A 20,011-nucleotide genomic window follows, 5' to 3' on the forward strand; every position below is an offset into this window, starting at 1 on the left:
CTCCTGTAAACACGCTGTGAATAGCATCGGAGAGATCGTATCTCCCTGCCCGACGCCTTTCTTTATTGGGATTTTGTTGCTTTCTTTATGGAGGACTACGGTGGCTGTGGAGCCGCTTAAGATATCTTTCAGTATTTTTACATACGGCTCGTCTACACCCTGATTCCGCAATGCCTCCATGACTTCTGAGGTTTCGACTGAATCAAACGCTTTCTCGTAATCAGCGAAAGCTATATATACAGGTTGGTTATATTCCTCACATTTTTCTATCACCTGAATGATAGTGTGAATATGGTCTATTGTTGAGTAGCCTTTACGGAATCCTGCCTGGTCCTTTGGTTGACGGAAGTCTAAGGTGTTCCTGATTCTATTTGCAATTACCTTAGTAAATACTTTGTAGGCAACGGACAGTAAACTGATCGGTCTATAATTTTTCAAGTCTTTGGCGTCCCATTTCTTATGGATTAGGATTATGTTAGCGTTTTTCCAAGATTCCGGTACGCTCGAAGTCATGAGGCATTGCGTATACAGGGTGGCCAGTTTCTCTAGAACAATCTGCCCACCATCCTTCAACAAATCTGCTGTTACCTGATCCTCCCCAGCTGCCTTCCCCCTTTGCATAGCTCCCAAGGCTTTCTTTACTTCTTCCGGGGTTACCTGTGGGATTTCTAATTCCTCTAGACTATTCTCTCGTCCATTATCGTCGTGGGTGCCACTGGTACTGTATAAATCTCTATAGAACTCCTCAGCCACTTGAACTATCTCATCCATATTAGTAATGATATTGCCGGCTTTGTCTCTTAACGCATACATCTGATTCTTTCCAATTCCTAGTTTCTTCTTCACTGCTTTTAGGCTTCCTCCGTTCCTGAGAAAATGTTCAATTCTATCCATATTATACCTCCTTATGTCAGCTGTCTTACGCTTGTTGATTAACTTCGAAAGTTCTGCCAGTTCTATTCTAGCTGTAGGGTTAGAGGCTTTCATACATTAACGTTTCTTGATCAGATCTTTCGTCTTCTGCGATAGCTTACTGGTATCCTGTCTAACGGAGTTACCACCGACTTCTATTGCACACTCCTTAATGATGCCCACAAGATTGTCGTTCATTGCTTCAACACTAAGGTCCTCTTCCTGAGTTTAAGCCGAATACCTGTTCTGTAGCTTGATCTGGAATTCCTCTATTTTCCCTCTTACCGCTAACTCATTGATCGACTTCTTATGTACCAGTTGCTTCCGTTTCCTCCTCAGGTCTAGGCTAATTCGGGTTCTTACCATCCTATGGTCACTGCAGCGCACCTTGCCGAGCACGTCCACATCTTGTATGATGCCAGGGTTAGCGCAGAGTATGAAGTCTATGTCATTTCTAGTCTCGCCGTTCGGGCTCCTCCACGTCCACTTTCGTCTATCTCGCTTGCGGAAGGAGGTTATCCGCATATTATTCTGTTCCGCAAACTCTACTAATAACTCTGCCCTGCTATTCCTAGTGCCTATGCCATATTCCCCCACTGACTTGTGTCCAGCCTGCTTCTTGCCTACCTTGGCATTGAAGTCGCCCATCAGTAGAGTGTATTTTGTTTCCACTCTACCCATCGCCGATTCCACGTCTTCATAGAAGCTTTCGACTTCCTGGTCATCATGACTGGATGTAGGGGCGTAGACCTGTACAACCTTCATTTTGTACGTCTTATTAAGTTTCACAAGAAGACATGCCACTCTCTCGTTAATGCTATAGAATTCATGTATGTTACCAGATATGTTCTTATTAATCAGGAATCCGACTCCTAGTTCTCGTCTCTCCGCTAAGCCCCGGTAGCACAGGACGTGCCTGCTTTTTAGCACTGTATATGCTTCTTTTGGCCTCCTAACTTCACTGAGCCCTATTATATCCCATTTACTGCCCTCTAATTCCTCCAATAGCACTGCTAGACTCGCCTCACTAGATAACGTTCTAGCGTTAAACGTTGCCAGGTTCATATTCCAATGGCGGCCTGTTCGGAGCCAGGGATTCTTAGCACCCTCTGCAGCGTCGCAGGTGTGACCGCCGCCGTGGTCAGTTGCTTCGCAGCTGCTGGGGACTGAGGGCCGGGGTTTGATTGTTGTGCTCATATAGGATTGTTGTGTTCATATATATATATAAACCCACATATTAATTAATTATGTTATTGCCATACAACCTATATATATATATAGGTTGTATGGCAATAACATAATTAATTAATATGTGGGTTTTTTACACGTCAAAACCACGATCCGATTATGAGGAACACTGTAGTGGGGGAGTGAGTGAGTGAGAAAACTTTATTTCGAATCAGAACGATTCGCGTCCGGCGAGTTAGTGGGCTGGGGCACCCGCCGAGGTTACGGCCAAGAGTTCTTGCCTCCCGGAGGCTTCCTTGGCCCGCTGGACTCCCAGGAGCTGGTCTTTCAGGTTCGAGCTGAGCAGCGCGGCCTGCCGTCGTGCGCGGAGGCTGTCGATAGAGGTCTCGCTCTCAGTGTTGTGTATTACTCCCTGGCATTCCCATAGCACGTGTTCTAGCGTGGCTCTGGTGCCACAAACTTTGCGTCTATCCCCGAAATAATTTTGGCCACCTGTGGCTCTTTAAGGTGCGCACAATGCACGCACGGTACACGGGCGTTTTCGCACTTGGCTCTCGTCGAACCGCGGTCTCCGCAGTCCGGGACTCTATCCTGCGCCTTCGCGCTTAGCACTGCAAAGCCATAGCCGGTGAGCCACCGCGGCGGGCATACGATGCATTCATGTATATTCCAAGGAATATGTGTTTTCAGTAAAGTAGAATGCCTACTCTCACTCAGAATAACACAGTCTGACTTCTAAGTGCAACCGGTGCTTTTCGAAAAAAAAAGGGGGAGGAGAGGGGGGGAGGAGTCGCAATTGGGTATCCCAGTTTAAAAGACATTATCAGCCAGGTGTGCAAAAGAACGCAAAGAGGGTAAACGAACGCAAAATGCGTACAGAGAAGCTTGAGCTTATTAAAAAAACACACACAAATTAAACGGATCGCGAAATTATGGAATCGATTCATATTCATTAGCCTAGTGAACAGTGTTTGAGCCAACCCCCGATTGCATTTACAGAAAAAGAGAGATGCTGTGTTTAAGGCGTTCATGACTGTGGGGTTGATTTCGGCATAGTTGAGTTGTATCAGGGACACATATATATTTTTTTTTTGCTGATGCAAGATATAGATCTACATGTGTCATGTGTCATGTAGGGCTCTCGGACCGGCTGACGAGAGTGACAAACGTCAATCACGCCATGTACGCAGACGACATTACGGTGTGGTGCCCGGGAGGGTCCGACGCAGAAGTCGAGCGGGCTCTTCAAGAGGCGCTGGACACAACGGAAGAGTACCTGAAGGAAACGGGACTCCGTCTGTCACCCAGCAAATCGGTATTGTTGCTGTACAGGCCATTGAAACAAGGCATGAGGAATTTGACGCCGATCGATCAAATACCGATCAAATTACACACGAGTGCCGGCCAGCCGATTCCCAGAGTGGACACTATAAGAATCCTGGGGCTGCTAATTGAGGCTAAAGGCGGTAACACGCAAACTGTCATGAGACTCACGTCCAAAACGGAGAACATGTTCCGGCTGATCCTAAGGGTTACGAACCGCAGGGGAGGGCTCAGCGAGAGCAATCTCATCAGACTTTACCACGCCTTCCTCCTGAGTCACGTCAATTACGTAGCCTCGGCGCTAAAATGGACCAAGAGAGACGCGGCCAAGATAGAGACACTGATGCGCAAGAGCATCAAAAGGGTGCTAGGTCTTCCGATCACCACAAGCACGGAGCGGCTCGATCGGTTAGGGGTCCACAATTCACTATCAGAAATCATCGAAGCGCAGACCAAGGCACAGGTCGTGCGGCTGTCGACCACCAGGGCCGGCAGACGCATCCTAGAAGAAGCAGGGATAAATGCAGAGGCAGAGTGCAACGCACGCAAGGTTGCGCTCAGCGCGGCGGTCAGGGGCACTTTCAAGGTAGAACCGCTTCCGAGAAACGTCCACCCGCAATTCAACGAGGGGCGCCGAAAGGCGAGGGCCCGAGCACTGCTGAAATCGACCGCCAACTGCCCGGGACTGGCGGAATTTGTAGACGCGGCCCAGTACGGGCGCAGCGACCGGTACGCGGCGGTCTCGACACGCTGGGATGGTACGATAATTAACGCAGCATCGGTCAAGGGGGGTAACGTCCTAAGTGGCCGAACAGGTGGCAATAGCCATGGCAATGAGGCACCCCGAACGTCCTTACGTCTACATATAGATTCGCGATCGGCGGCCAGAGCATTCGCCTCGGGCTCGATATCGCGGGAAGCGGCGGCCGTCCTCGGCAGCGAGGGAGCCGCGGGTCATCACATCGTCAAATGGTTTCCAGCCCATATGGGGGCCGACGTGCACCCCGAATTTCCCGACGTCAACGAGCTGGCGCACGGACGCGCGCGAGGACTCACGCACCGCGGCGATCGTGGCGAGCGAAGTGGCGGGGAGGGAGGGGAGCACCGAGACCCGCTGCTCACCTTCAACGAAATAACAACGCACTATCAGCTGTCGAGGAGGACCTTCCCGCTCCCCCACGCTAAACTCACTAGGCCACAGTCATCGATATTCAGAATGCTTCAGACAGGGTCGTTCCCCTCGAGATGCAGACTGAGCCGTTATTCACCAGAAGTAGAGCCGCAATGTCCGGATTGTGGCGAATCGTACTGCTCGCTAGCGCACATGCTCTGGCAATGCTCCGCGTTAAGCGGCACCGTGTTCAGCAAAGAAGAAGACTGGGTGGACGCCCTGCGAAGCGACGACCACCAGACCCAGCTCCGGGCCGTCCAGAGGGCTCACGAAAGGGCGGAGGCTCACGGGCTTCCCGTCCCAACGTGGGTGCGGCCCGCGACCCCAGCCGACCACTAAACCAAGAGTGGGTGGTGTTGCATCTGGGTCGCAAGCCCCAAGGGTAGCGTTGGCCTGGCGGCCTGGGGCACAACTGGAAGCATCCGAAGGTCCCGGCAAAGCATGAGTCGACTGGTAACAGAACAACTTGTTTATTCTAGCATCGCAAAAGAGCGGGCGGTCAGGTCGACCGAAGTGGAGAGACGGGAGAGCACGTTACTCGACAGAAGAAATCGGAGCCTCTCTCCTGGCGTCCGGGGGCAGCTGCTTTTATACTCTCGGAGTCGCGGGCAAGAAGGAACGTCTCTGGATGAGGCCACGTGACGGCGGCGCTCGGGCACGTCGAGACTAGAAGGTGACGCATCCGCCGGGCCGGCGCCGGTCAGACCTCCTCGCTTCACACTTGGGGAGCTCCTCTCCCCGGCTGCCCCGCCTTGACAAGCCTGGGCACCAACATGCACACACACACACACGCACACACGAATACACGTGGCATTGAAACATGCCTGGACGCGCTTGGCGGGGAGGCGTTGCGGAAGCGCTGAACGGGCCAAAATGTCCGCCGCTTTGAACGAAGCCCCGGCGTCCGTTGCATCCGCGCCGGCTATACCGCGCGTCGTAGGCGAAACGTAACAGTGGGGAGGGGTTCCTCAGGACTCAATAAAGTTATTTCCTCCTCGTGCGTCCATACGTCGTTTGTCTATCAACGCTGTAGTAGCGCCGAAATAAATGTTCTTCTGTATAGTGACAGTGCTGCGTCATTGTATTTTATCGCATAGTGTCCACCTTTCTCGTGCCTGTGTCAACGTGGATTCATTCCGACTCACCCGATTTCGTGGTTATTCTCCTGCCTCACTATTAACAGTCACTTTCTTCCAAGACTATTGGACTTCATTTGCATATTGCACCAGCCGTCAAAAACTTGCCCTTTCTTAGCCCGACAGTCAAGCCGAGTCAATCCAGCTGCACTCATTACACGGACAACAGGCGCCGGACACTATACTGTCAAATCACATACTCCAAGGGATTCACCTGAGTCGAGGCCAACTTCATTGCCAAGAAAGTGGCAACTATTCTTTACTGGTGTGGTGGTGGACATTAAGTTGGATTAGCTCAAAACTCTGGGCCAGCAATCAGCCCGACAGAGAGTCTCTTGCGTGGCCACTGCGACACGGCGCCAAAAGATTAATAGGAGAGGCCTTCCACATGCGTGCTATACAAGTATTGCTTCCGGAAAAGTCCAGGTACCAAAGTTGGCAAGAAAGCCTAGCACGCATTTTCAGTTTTCTTGTGACGTCCCTATTTCTTGAACATTTGTACATCGCCTCACCGCACTCGGTAAGCGCGCTCCCACCTAGGGTACACTCCCTATCTGTCGGCGTGTATGTTGTTTCTTGAATCTCGGTGGTAGCTGTGCTTACAATTCTGTACAGTGCCCAGCTTCCGCGATAGTTCAGATGGTGATACGTCATCTGCTTTTCCAAACGCAATGAAAAACTGTTCAAGACGCCGAAGCACCAACGAACTTTGCATTAAACTTTGCATTAAAAGTCACATTGGTCGCGGGATCGAATCCCGGCCACGGCGGACGCATTTCGATGGGGGCGAAATGCGAAAACACCCGTGTGCCTAGATTTAGGTGCACGTGAAAGAACCCCAGGTGGTCGAAATTTCCGGAGTCCCCCACTACGGCGTGCCTCATAATCAGAAAGTGGTTTTGGCACGTAAAACCCCATAATTTAATTTTTTTTTAAAGTCACATTAAACTTCTACGTTTTTTTTTTTTTTTTTCAGGGACAACGCCACTACAGAACAGCACACGGCCCACTGTGTGTGACCGGTATGATCGCAATGCCGCTTTTCGCGTGAAACGATTTTCGAATTTTCACGATACTTGATTGGTACCTGATGACCTCAACGATACTTGATGGTGTCTGGAACGTCTATGGTTGCAAGCAGGCGCGCACACGTACGCGCACGCGCACGCGCGCGCGCACCAAATGACTTTCTTTTCCTACTCGATTCTCATTTTTTTTGTCTGCGGAACTTCGGTGCGTTATTTATTTAGCGATTCGATAGCTGACACCCAATGAAGTAACAACACACATTATATACGTGCGGTCGTAGGAAGGAAGGAAGGAAAAAGTAGAGAAGGAAAGGTAGGGAGGTTAACCAGTTTAGCGTAACCGGCTTGCTACCCTACACATGGGAGAGGGATGGGGGCGATGAAAGATGGGGAAGGGGAAGAGAGAGAGAGAGCACATAGCACAGCACACAAACATCGTCCGGTAGAGTCCATCAATCTGGCATTGTACGTGATAACACTGTCAGAGCCGCTTGTCCAATCCCGTCTCTTTCAAAAACTGAAGTAGTCCCTTCGTCGCCTTCACCTGCGATGTCTTCTGTCGGCGGCATGTGAAAATCGTGTCGAGGGACAATGGTCTAGTGTCAAGGTGCGCGAGAACGGATGCCAGGGACTGTCGCTGGACATTATATTCAGGACAGTCGCACAGAATGTGTTGCAGCGTCTCCTCGCAAAGACAGGCATTGCAGAGAGCGTTGTCGGCCGTAAAGTAACATGACGCAAACCGGCCCATTCTGCTTTATCGTTCCGCGGAAGGGGGCAGGCGAACATCGAGGAAGGCAAAACAAGGGGCATTGCTTGCGCAGGAAACATTCGGAAGGGTCGTCTGAAGCGCTCTTAAAAGGCAGCAGGGGAGGGGAGGGGGGGGACTCGCGACAGAAGGGCGTACATACATTGGGTGCGGAGTTAGCGCCGCTGCCGTGTTGCGCGATTCGACGGTGAAGAAACTTATCCTTGCCTCGTTTTTTGGCCGCGGACAGCGCAATACTTAGGGCCGAGGTCCCGGCTTTATGAGACCGGCCACTTAGGCAAGCAAGCAAGTGAGCAGACTTCGAGGGGCAGTGATTTTGAGGATTTCACAATTATCTCCATTTGCTGTCGCTCGTGCGCGGGCCACTTAAAGTGTCTTTGGGGGTGAAAAAAAAAGTAAAAGCAGAAAAGAGGCGGCAACGCTAATAAGGACATAGAATAACGCCGATGGAGCCATTCGACTGTTTATCTTTATGTGGACAAAAACCTCGACAGAACTGCTTTGACTTGCACTTTCTGGATAATGAAGATCCAGACGAGGGCATACGTATATGTTTTTTCTTCTTCTTTATTGACGTGAGATGTGGACAAATAAATCAAAGCGTTGGTTGTCGGAGGCACATGCACTTTTTTTTCAAAGCCGTTCACTCGCTCTTGTGGAGACAATGAAGCGAAAAAAAAAGAAAAGAAAAAGAAATGAATGAGCACGGTGTAGCTGTGGTTTAGTCTTGTTTCAGAATCTCGAATTCTGTTTTAGCCAAAACCTCTCCCAATTGCATAATGGTTATACGACTGCATTTGCTCTGTTAAACCGACGGGTGATTGAAATTATTGCGAGAAGGCGAAAAATAAATTAAGAAATAAATAAATGAAAGAGCACGGTGTAACTGTGGTCTAGTCTTGTTTCAGAATCGCGAGTTTTGTTTTCGCCAAGACCTCTCCCAATTACATAATGGTTATACGACTGCATTTCTCTGCTAAACCGACGGGTGATTAAAATTATTGCGGACTGCCCGACGACTTAGCCAACCGTAACACTTTAGTGTATCTTATTACGATCGCAATAAATAAATAAATAAATAAATAAATAGATAAATAAATAAATAAATAAATAAATAAATAAATAAATAAGTAAATAATTCACAAGGCATCTTTTGTTATCCTTAAGACGACTTGAAGGCGAATGCCCAAGTGCCGGTGGATTAAAACCGACACATGACGGACACATCCCCCTTAATTCGCGCTTACTCATCCTCTTAATCTGCTTACTCATCCTCTTAATTCGGCACTCCCACCCAAGGTCGTAGGTTCGAGTGCCTTAATTAACTCTATCTTAATTACCTGTGGCTTGATTAACTTCGCCTTCATTAACACCAAAGGTTATGGGCTCGACTCCCAACAAAAGTCGGGGTTTCTTAGCCTCTTTCTGCGTTTCGTATCATCGACGTGTTCTCGCTCAAGGACTTTGAAAGTGGAGTGACTGATGAGACATATAGGGCATTTTCCTTAATAAATAAATAAATAAATCCCAGGACACTTAAGCACTTCTTATGAGTTGTGAATGCGAAAGCATTAATGTCCAATAAAACGCCACTGAGCGGTTCTTCGGTTTATAATCGCCTCGCTACCGCCAATATTTCTTTTCCTTTCGAATTTATTGTTATTTTTATACATTAATTTCTTTATAGCGATTACCGAGGCGAATTTAGGACGCAGGCGAGAGCTTGCACGGACAAGGAACGCGCGGATAACACAGGCTTCCGAGAGTGAGGGTGACGTGGCGTCGCGGCGATGCCGTCTCCCCTCGCGCTACACCTGGCGCGGCAGCAGTTGTTCCCTTTCGCCCGCTCTGTTCCGTCGAGGCGAGCACGTGAGGTGGCGACGCCGCCAATGGGCATTTAGGTGCCGTTTCGCTGCTACAGACGCCGGGTTTTTCGATCAATGGGTCATTTGATGATTTCGCATCAATACATAAAGAAAGTGGTGCGAGTCGCCAGTCATCATCATCATCACCAGTAAACGCCACTATATATAGTGGCGGTTACTGGCGGCTCGTTCACCGTGATCGCGTCCGCGACTGTCACCGCAATTTCTCGCTGTCGGCGGCAGTCTTTCCGATCATCGTAATTATCGCCATAATAATCATCACCACCACCACGACGCTCATAACCATTGTAGGGTTAAAGTGAATAAATTTGATTTTTCTGTATAACCAGTTAGACCAGATCATGATTGAGCCGTCTGTATGGGCTGTAGTTAGCCCCCGTTTCTTTCCTGGTGCAAATTCACAGTGAGGAAACAAGGCAAGCAAGGTAAACGAGAGCTCGCATAGTTTACGTTCGCACCGGGGGTGTGGAGTTGATCTATCTATCTATCTATCTATCTATCTATCTATCTATCTATCTATCTATCTATCTATCTATCTATCTATCTATCTATCTATCTATCTATCTATCTATCTATCTATCTATCTATCTATCTCTATCTATCTATCTATCTATCTATCTATCTATCTATCTATCTATCTATCTATCTATCTATCTATCTATCTATCTACGTTTCTGACCGTTTTCCACTAAACCTGCGTCTCTGGGTGGTCGAATGTCAAACAGGTAGCGCGTTGGGCCGCAGTGCTGAGAGAACCCGGTTCTAAACCAACCATCGCACGAACTTGGGTCACTCTTTGACGCCGGCATGGTTCACTGGGGATGCGGGACTGGACATGCGGCATGGGCATGTACCGTTCTTCAGTTAGTCTCTCTTTTGCGCTGACTTGGAGCCCTGTGTATGGACCACGCGGTCTGGGTTGCTTGCTCTTCGATGAACCTGTTTGATACCAACTTGAGTCATTCGGTATGTGCTAGTAGATGTGTGTCGCTGTTCAATGAACGTCACTGACGCCGACTTCGGTAGCTATAGGTGATTGCCACTGCGAAAGTGCAGCTCTACAACGAGAAAAATGATTCTTGGAATGTCTGCGATCCTGGGCGGAATCCAGCACGCGCCGTGCGCAGACTTTACGGCGGCGCCAGCAGAGGGCGCAGCGTGTTCAGTGGGAAACAGCGTGTAGTAGCAGCAGTGCAACAGGAGAGAAGCCCGGCGGCATTTCGACCAGCCGATTCCCACACTTCATCGGACCTTTTCGTTAAACATGGATCTTCTGTGTCGAGGTTACTCAAGTATCTTCAACGAGTAAAGGCTAAGCTGCTTCTCCCACGACCCCTTTTCCGGAACCATTGTTCTGAAACGCAAGCCTTCTTTATGCGTTTCCACTGAATAGAACCCTTTGAGCGCGTTATTATTTTTTTTTTTTTTGCTAGAAGGGTGAACAAAAGCAAAAATTTGATGATGATGTGTGTATTTTTTTGTAAACTGACGGCGACGTTGGCCGTGCCTTTTTTTGTGTGGAGGTAGTTCATTTATTTTATTCCGTTCCCCATGGGGCTTTAGTTACTGTAGGCAGGAAATGCATTGACAGAAATTACCATGTTTCAATTAAGAACCATGCCGGTATTTCTACTGATGATCTTTTAACCCTTTTAATGTGTTACTTAGAGTCCATGTTTATAACATTTGACAAGCGTTTTTTTTTTCCTGCAGAAAGTTGGCAACTGCATTGGGTCCCGTGTTGCACCAGTGTTATGTAATATTTTCCTTTCACAAATGGACCAAATTTTGCACCAGGTTTTATCAACTAGGAAGGTTTTTATAGTTTTTTTAGACAGGTGAACGATTTTTTTTGATAATGTTAACCAAGTACTGAAGTTTAAACTTTACAAAACCTGTGGGCAATGTTATATCCTTATTTAGACCACATGGAAAAGACTTGGATTTTACGAGCGAACTGCCCGACGGTAATATTTTTTTTTACAGCTTTTAGATCTGAACGTTGAGTTCTGTACAGATCGGCTCCGTTGGGGTTAATTATGAGCGTGCTGTTAAGGAAAGAGCATCAGGTGCATTACAGACAGTACTGTCCATGGAGGCCGTACGAGTGACTCCCGTATTCGAGGGCAGTATCACTTATCAAAATTCGATCAACTTAAAGTCAGTCGACACTGGAGAGTAAACTATATTGATCCCGTTACTGCCTGTGGAGAAGGCGGCGGCAAGATTGCTCACAACATTCAAACTTATCAATCAATCAATCAATCAATCAATCAATCAATCAATCAATCAATCAATCAATCAATCAATCAATCAATCAATCAATCAATCAATCAATCAATCAATCAATCAATCAATCAATCAATGAACTTGTACACGACCGTGTAAGCAAGTACCTCAAAGATAGAGACAATTTGAACAAACACATGCGCACGCTACGTGGCAGTGTACTATCAAAACAAAACAAAACAAAACAAAATAGATTGAATGACCATCTGCATCAAATTGTACATGGTCGCGGAAGCGAGTTCCTCAAGCCGGAGTTAATTTGCATATAATGCGTACGCGCGTTATTTATGGCAGTGTACCGCCGGAACGTCAGCCGCGTGGCACTTAATAAGCCCACGCATGTTGTAGGAATTTCTCCAGCCCTCCGTTTCACTTCTTGGAATTAGCATTCTCCGAAGGTTACGCCCGATAGATAAAAAAAAAAGAAAGAAAGGTCAAGCTCCGTTGCACGGTTTCCTATCGCTTGCATGCTATTTTTTTTTCTCTGCTAAGTCCTCCATCCACGCCTTGCAGCTTGAACGCGAGTTTTTGGAAACACCGTAACGGAAAGACAGGCAGTCATCTTAGAGAGAGAGAGATGAGAGAGAGAGGAGTTTGTCCATGAAGAGGAGGAGTCAGTGTTATGCGTCTTTGTTGGTGAAACGTCTACTACAGCAGTATACCTACTCGGTCGGAGTGGGTTGCACTGACATTATGGGTACGGCGTAAGCGGAGGAGAAAAAAAAAAAAAAAAACATGTCCGAGTTTTCACATTATTTCTTTATCTCTCTTTCTCTCTCTTGTTGCGTGTTTTCTTTTTCCTTTAGAGCCGTTAGTTTTCAGGCGAAAGTGGCGCGGTCCGCCACGTCACAGCGTTCGCCTTCTTGCGCAACACGCAGTTTCCGCGAAGCGCAAATATTTGCCCGAGTTCAACTGCCACGCGCTGACGTGCGAGAGGTATACGTCGAGGGTACGGACACGAAACACGCGTTCCGCACTGTACGCGCGCGCAGCTTCCTGCGTTGCCGCGAACGCCCGCAATAGACGCGAGCGCGCATATTCAGCTTCCTTTTATATACCACGTTACGACTCGCCAGAGAAGAAAACGAAAACCTGCACGATGGAATAAGAAACAAGTAGCACGTCGGAATGGGGCGCACGGGACGTAGATTCGTGCTCGCAAGCAGGAATGAACAGGCTATAGAGGTTGCAGAAGTACGTTCTCTATAACAAGAACGTACGATCGCTATAACGAACAAACTTGTGAACTCGTGTGAGCTACACCAGTGCAGGTTTGCTATTGTGAACATACTCCCGCAGCCCGTATAAGTATTCACGAGTACTGCGGTCGCCGTTTTGGAGACAGAATTTGCTCCAAGTTGCCGTCATAGGACAAATTTTTTCATACGTGTAAAAGTTTGGCATAGTAGAGGCCCGCCAGCCTCATTGCAAGACGATATTCACTCATTCCGCAAACGTTAGCAAATGAAATATTTACTTAGTCGCAAGGTGGGGAATACGCATGGGAAAAGAAACTTGGAGGACGCTTAAGCTTCGCCGTTAAGAGTGGAATGCGACAGCATTCAGTTATCCCTGAGTGCTTCGAACGCTTCCCGGCAACTGCAGCTTATGTAACCGTAATGTTTTCCGGGAAATGCTGGCGGCGAACGCTGTGCACGAAGACGAGGTTTGTGCTAAGCGTGGACACCTGGGATAGTTGGCTGTGAACAGCATTGTGAAACCTCGTTCCCGCGCGCAAATAAACACGGGCCAGCAGAGAGGGACAGTTAACAAAAATTCACCGATTAAGTTTTTAACTAAATAGGTAATGCCGGGAATTCTAGCCGGGAAGTTCGCAAGGCGGATCCATTTATTAGGAATTCTTAGGATGGCACCAGTTTCGAGATACTGATTGCCGAAATTTGTGGGGAAATGTATTGGCCTTCCAGTTACTTTTCTTCTCCAAAGCGTAAAACGACGTTTTGTTAAGAAAGTAAGTGGAACGACAGTGCATTTTGACCGCAAGTTTGACGGCGCGTATTTCGTAAATGGTGTCATCCACAGAATTCTTTCCAAGTGGATATGCCTTGTAGTCTCACCCCCTAAAGATTATAAATGCAATGTGTGCCATAAGGTAATAAATAAAAAATTTGATTAGTGATTTTTTTAATAAGTCGATCATGCATTTCATTCTTTTTTTTTTTTTTTGGCTGTCCGCCTCTTCGAGTAGACCAACTCACGGACTAGAATTGTGCTATCTACCACAGGCAGATAGCCCAATTCTAGTCACTATTAAACAGGCAATCTTGAGCATTCTTTTTTGAAAGCGTTCGCTGGAACACCTTGTGTACACGGTGTCCCACCTAAATTTAGCCAAGCTGTTCGACGAAAAAGAAAATTAAGAAAACAGGCCGGAAGATCCGATTATAAGATTATAAGTGCTTGGTCGTGAGACCGCTGATGACCGAGCACCATAAGTACTTAAATCATGTCTTGCACCGTGCTTTTTTTTCTATCTTTTCTTTCTTTTGTTTATCGCTGAGCAGCTTGGCTAAAGTTATCTGGGGCACCCTGTATATATTACGGCTTCGCGACCGCGTATACACTCCAGTACGCCTGTGTTGACAGCCTGCTGCAGTCGTGAAGAGTTCCCACTCGCCTTTAAGTCCTTCATCTCCTCCTGTCTGTATTTACCCCGCTAATACTTATAGTTCCCGTCCGGCGAAAAAAAAAGAAGAGGGAGGATATATATATATATATATATATATATATATATGTATATATGAGAACGATAATGTTCAATGCAGACAAGAAAGAAAGGGCAGAGACACGTACTAGCGCACGGAATTGCGCTAGCCCGCGCCTCTGTCTTCTTGTCCTTGTCTGTTTTGCACATTATCCTCAAAGCATTATGAACCAGCCCAGCAATGCGTTTTAATCGAGTTTTTTAAACATATGTAGATTAGTCCGAGAATATCTCCGGTTGGCTACCCTGTGCTGGGAAAGAGCAAGAGGGGGCGCGAAAGATGAGACAAAAGAAAGAAATAAGAAAAGAAAGAAGGAATGGGCAGAATGAACAATATGAGAACGTCGGTGTGGGCGCTGTCATGCGCCACATAGTCACACGCAATGTCAGGGTCACTCGCTCAACGTCGCACAGTGTACGATATCTCAAAGTCATAGCTTGTCGCACGATTACATCTCTTTTAGATGATGAAGCCGTGCTTTTATATAGCAGAGCTTATGCCCGAGTGTGTCGGTGTCTAAGAATTTTGGTTTTCGTGATTGGCTGATTGTCCACTTCGTTCTGTATAGTTCGGAGGAAGGCTGCGCTTTTTGCCGGTTTATAGGAGCGCATTCACAATGAAGGTGAGTGATCATTTAGCTGCATCCGCAGAAGCCACAGAGTGAGCTGTTGGCCAGTTCCGATGAGATAAGAGTGCGCGTTAAAAAGATGCTACTTCGAGTCGGTTCAGGAGGCTCGAGTCGCGTCGTGATAACAAGGATGGCAAAGATTGTAATCAGTGTTGCGCAAATTCGGAAGTGTTAAAAGTGATAGCAACAGTGCGAACCCTGGGCACATATCGCGTCTGGTTCTTCCTCTTTTAATCTCATCGGTTTCTCTTCGTGCGTTCGACGAGCGGAGAAGAAGGCTGTGGTCATGATCACCATAGGAACAGTGGCGCATACTGCGTGTGGTTTCTGCTTAAGATCGAGTTGCGGCGTCTGGAAAGAAAACTTGGATTGTCGCAGAGTTAAATTAAACGAGCGAAACTATCAAGGAAAAAGACAACATAAGCACAAAATTCTGAGCAGAGTAGCATGCGAAGAGCCTGCGAAGAGCATGCGAAGAGCCTAGTCGCATCGTTCGTTAGGTGCATGTGTTGGCTTTTTTTTTCAGTCTGCGCGTGGTGTCGCTTTCAGTCTATGCCATGGGTCAGCTTGAGCTAGCCAAGAGCCCATAGCAGCTTATGATCATTGGTTCATTTTATGTATACTGCAGGACGAAGGCGTGTCATAGCAATGTTCGATCACCTTCGTCCTGTCTGCAGATCACCCGCCGTGGTTGCTCAGTGGCTATGGTGTTAGGCTGCTGAGCACGATGTCGCGGGATCGAATCCCGGCCACGGCGGCCGCATTTCGATGGGGGCGAAATGCGAAAACACCCGCGTACTTAGATTTAGGTGCACGTTAAAGAACCCCAGTTGGTCGAAATTTCCGGAGTCCCCCACTACAGCGTGCCTCATAATCAGAAAGTGGTTTTGGCACGTAAATTTAATTTCTTTTTGTCTGCAGATTATGCCGACTGCAGATTATGCCTGCAACATTTTTCTAATCTCACCACAAGTTTTCCGCCGTGGTTGACTATGTATCCCTTCCTCCTCGGCACCTGTTCTTTTACTCGAATAGATAATCGGTTATGTACCCAACGTGTTGTATAGCCTGCTCAGCTTCACCCACGTCCAGAAATTTTAGACATTGTCCCTTAAAACACTTGTTGGGCTTCAACGCAATATATCAACGTAACTAAATTGGCAACACATTCAAAAATATATTTAAAAAGATTGGCCGAGTTTCAACAAGTTCTAATAACCAACGTCGAGAGGATACTTTCTACTAATAACATACGCATTTTTGAACTTCGTGGCTGCTATAACACTGCTTAAAGCAGCACTAAGTGCTCACTAGGTGCCCTAAATGCGCATTTTATTAGAAGTAAGTACCCTTTCGACCTTACTAATTAAAGCTTCTTGAAACTAGCTAGCTCTTTTTTAAACATAATTTTCGGAAGTGTTTGCCCATTGAGTTACCCTTTATGCTGGTGTGTTGCGGCGAAGTTCGACAGATTACAGAATGGAAAATGTCCAAAGTTCCTGGTTATGCCATTTCTTTCTTTTCGTGTCAACTTAGAACGCCAGCTATGGCGGGGTACTTTAACCTGCAGCGAAATTTATGTGCGCTGGCATTCCTCCATTCCATCTGTGGTCAAAATTTAAGGGGCCGCCGAACTGAAAACGAAACTGGTGACCTCGTGCTACAACTGCAGAAACGCCATCACCAATGGGTACGCACAGACCTTGCGCGGTCTGTGGGATGCGTTGTACTTAGCTACGGAAATCGGCGTCACTTCCGGTCGGGCCACCCACACACGTCCGAATTCCCCGCGGCGCCGTGGTCAGTTCGCTGCTGCCCCACCAAATAAACACCGAGAGCGGCCGTACCACGCTTCGCGTTCCTGACCGCGCGCGCCTCAAAGAGCCGCTCAACCAGGTTCCCGGCGACGGCACGGATCCACTCATAACGGAGACAAGCTATAGAAGAGGGCTCGAACACCGCCGATGCCTGCGAGTTTCCGCCGCCGGCTCGTGAGATCAGCGCGGAGCCTATATATATTTGACTCGCTCCCGACTTCCGATGACACAGCTTCGGAAAATCCCCCTTTTTTTCCCCCTCCCTTCGCATTCCTCGCCTTTTTTTTTTTCATCCGTCCCTTTAGTCGTGCATTGTTGTTCGTGATCTGTGTCACTCTATTGGGTTCACTCCGTTGGACTGTGCTTTGCGGGCGTCCGCACACAACCTAAAAGTGAATGGAGGTAGAAATACTGTGGCTATGTACCGGTGATAAATGAGCGGGTAAATGTTGCAGTCGGTGGACCAGGAAAGGAGCTCATCCGGCGTTTTATCTCGAATGCATTTGCAATACGAGGAAAACCAGGGCGCGTATATTCACAAAAAGCTGTTAAGCTAGAATTTTTCTCTAGGGAAAATTCTAGTCGAAATCGACCCTGATGCTGGATACACTATTGGCGAAGGCGGCCAACCAATCGCAAAGATCACTTTCGAATGAAACGCTTTATGAATTCGGCTTCCCAGAGGCTGAATTCAGTTCCCCCAGCCCATCGACATGTGCCAGTTGAGTATACGGAAGAACAACTGGTTGACTTCCTGAAGGATTTTGGCATGAAATCTGCCCGTCGTCAGGCGCGCTACAATCGCCAAGAAGACGGAGCGGTAGAATCACGCCCTCTGAGAACCGTCATCCTCCATATCAGAGAAGACAAACCAATGCCGCAACGAGTGCATTTAGGTTTCACGAGTCATTCCGTAGACGAATATCATGGCCCTGCTCTGGGATGCTACAACTGCCAGAGATTTGGACATTTATCTAACAACTGCCGCAGTCCACGTCGCTGCAAGATATGCTCAGAAGCCCACAACCATTCATAGCGCAAGTCTGTGTGTCAGCCAAAGTGTGCCAACTGTGGCGGAAACCATACAGCTTCCTACTCCGGGTGCCCTCAGAGCAGAGCTGCCTCAAGGCTACACAGACATGAGTTGAAATACGTAAGGCTGCCTCCTCGTCATACGCCCCCACCCAACCTTGATGCTGTAAGATACGCGCCTCCAACTCCCAACAAATAAAAAGAGCAAGGGGTCAATATGAACTATTTTGCAGCTCTAAAGCACTCAGGTCGACAACGTTCTGACGGCGAGCGACACGATCCACCTTCAGAGAATACTACTCATCTTGCCCAGGCTTCGAGTGAAATTCGCCGACCTTCTCAGCAACGCCCTCTGCAGCAACCTCATCTAATATCTGAGCGACTACCTCAGCATTCGCCTCAACCACACCAATCATCCCAGCGACCATCTCAATCAGCTCTTCAGCGACCTGCTTTGAGCACGCATGGAGCTTCAGCGTCGTTTGGTGATTACGCGTCTTTACGCGTGGCACAGATGTTCCTGCCCATGCTATTCACAGTTCTGCGTGCAATTCTCAGTGTCATTCCGTATGTGCACGCAAATAACCTACCAGAGGTAAAAGCACTGCTTTCCATGGAATCGTTTGTGCTTCCACAACCACCAACAGCTCCACGGCAGGCTGTTGTTAATGAATAATCGTTACAACAACGTTCTTATATTTCAGTGGAATGCTAATAGCTTTCGAAATAAGTCAGCCGATTTTCCCAAACTACTAGCTCAAAATAACTTTCCTGTTTTATGTATACAGGAGGCAGGCGTACGAGATGACTTTCGTCTTTCAAACTATATATAAATCATCGCGAATTGCTGGAAGTAGCAGAGCGATGTTATGCGTGAGAAAAGACCTGCCGTCCTATTTAATACAGTCGAGCGATTTAAATATACCGGAGTTCGTAGCATGCAAGATATCTTTTAGATATACAAGCGTCACAGTGATCAGCCTTTATCTACAATGTTCTAGCAAAATATCAGTAGACAGCTTCGTGAATGTGTTTGGTATCGCAAACTCACATGTGCTGGTTTGTGGGGACTTCAACGCACATAACGTCATCTGGGGCAGTGAATATAATGATTCTCACGGAAGCTCTTCAACGTTCCTGCGGGGATTTCGTTACTCAAGCTGTATCGATGTTACGCTTTGCTCACAAGACCTTCTTGATGGCGTTGAATGGTCAACGGACATAGAAACGCACGGTAGTGATCATTTTCCGATCCTGGTAAAACATCGCCTCATACGGAGTGAGGACACCCGGCGCTACTCAAAATATACTAATTGGCAAAGTTTTCGTCACGATTTAAGTAACTCATTGGGCGAAAATCCGAACTTTCAAAGTTTTGCAAATATATTGTGTGAATATTACAAGATCTACACAAAGCAAGTCATTGTTCCAAATGAATACGCTGCAGTCGACGGGTAATATGAATGTCTGAGATCAATTAGAAGACGCGCAGAACGGGCTTACCGCCGCAGTGGAAAGCTGGATGACTAGAATATGGCACAGAAAGTTCGGTCAATTTCGCGCAGACGCTTACAAAAATTAGGTACGAGAAGGTGGCGAGAATACTGCACATCGTTTTGTCTCCGTTTACTCCAGTTCCCAGAATATGGTCAGTTGTCCGATCTTTAATGGTCCAGTTGCCCAGAGCCATCCCTTCCGAGCCCTTGCCGTAGCTCGAAGCACTCCGGAAACATCTGTTGCTGACGAATTCTGTCAACTTATATCCAGACGAGGACTTCCGTTTACTTGCCTACAATTTACAAGTTCGACAACACTAACAGAACAGAAAGTTCGTGCATGCTTTATGTCACAACATCCTCAACTTGACTGTGAGTTTAGTTTAAATGAACTGAAATGTGCTCTTTCGTCATACCGTACAAAGCCAACCGCAGGCCCAGGTGGTGTTACGTATGTGATGTTAAAGAACCTAGGTCCAGTAGGAAGAATGGCTCTTTTGGAGATATTTAATGATATCTGGATAAGAGAGACTCTTCCAGATTCATGGAAATTATTTCGGGTAATTCCAGTACTAAAACCAGGAAAGACTCCCCTTTGTCTTGACTCCTA

Source organism: Dermacentor andersoni, chromosome 2 (genome assembly GCF_023375885.2).
Source record: "Dermacentor andersoni chromosome 2, qqDerAnde1_hic_scaffold, whole genome shotgun sequence".
Classification (NCBI taxonomy): Eukaryota; Metazoa; Arthropoda; class Arachnida; order Ixodida; family Ixodidae; genus Dermacentor; species Dermacentor andersoni.